The sequence below is a fragment of the Penaeus monodon genome, chromosome 24, assembly GCF_015228065.2.
Source record: "Penaeus monodon isolate SGIC_2016 chromosome 24, NSTDA_Pmon_1, whole genome shotgun sequence".
Lineage (NCBI taxonomy): Eukaryota > Metazoa > Arthropoda > Malacostraca > Decapoda > Penaeidae > Penaeus > Penaeus monodon.
This window is the reverse complement of record NC_051409.1, coordinates 26,935,887-26,937,314: the sequence shown is the minus strand read 5'-3', so window position 1 is coordinate 26,937,314 and position 1,428 is coordinate 26,935,887.

Here is a 1,428-nt window from a genome sequence, read left to right as displayed (position 1 = left end):
CATTGTGCACAATTTAATTATTTTCATAATAAACTTAATAAAACAGAATCCACACACAATGAAGTTTAACAACATTCATCTCGGAATGATGAGAGAAAGCTGGAAAAAAAATATATATATATTAATGAGATTTCTATACAATACGTGCTTACAGATTTTATTCCCCTTCCTTCTGAGATTACAAATTGGTCAAACAAAAATTACATTTCTTGTCAATTATGAATGCATTAAGCTACATTAGGCAACATTTATTTCCATATTTTGCATTACTTTTATACCTGACCTTGAACTTCAGGAAACAGACTGATAATGTTTGATGCAATCTTTCTTGGTGTGGTGTGAAGTCTCAGGCCTCATGAATATTCACTATGTTTGCAAATATGACCCATTACATACCTGACTATGCAATTATAATGAGGCATTATTTTCTATATGCATTTATAGAATTACAGAATGTGAAATAGAAAAAACATGTCTGAAAAATTAATAAAGCAAACAGATATTTATATCGCATAATGAGCAAAACAGAAATGAACACTTCACTGAAAACAATGTTGAAATTCAGTAAACACCATTTTTTCATAACCACATTTTTCCATGCACTTACTTATTCAAATCCTCATATATACTGTGCATTTATGATAAACTATCTTCCATAAATATCTATGCTTGGAGTACAAGATTATGAAAACAATTATATATGCATAAATCTCACATGCCAAATCAGATCACTTAACTTGACACCTGTTTAGAAAGAGAGAGATTTCCAGAATCTAATCAACACAGAAGCTTGAAACATACACTAACATGTATACTTTGAGAAACATCACAAGCCTTGATATCATAAGTAACTTTCCAAGGCCAAACAGCTGAAAGCAACACACCAATGAAAAGCATGTCATGGGTATGTAAGAGCAGAGGCATTAATTATTGAATTCTCTAGTTTCTTTTCCAGTAATCTAAAAATATAATCTGTGGTTAGAATAAAAATTGGTATAAATAAGATATTACAAATTTTATCTGTAAATACATGATGCCTGAAGACAAAGTAAATCCCAAGACTAGTCTTATTGTGAACCTAGAAACTCGGTACTCTTATTTTCATTCAATTCTATTTTATTGGTACCTTTTCAACAAGGTCCCATACAGTATCTCCATAAGAAAGAAAAGAAGAAAAATGTAATGAATAATGAAATAAATAATCCTCATATATACTGTTTACATGCATGTATAAGTATATATACTGCCTTACATCATTGATCTTGTGACAAGGTCCCTGTAATTTTTTTTTTTGTCTTTTTATCTCATTTCATGCTTTCATACTTTCATACTCTCAGCTTACAGTACAACAAACAATATTACTATATTAATCTGTAGTTAAACAACAAAAAGAATGACAATATTATTAATAACAGTATTCACAGTAAT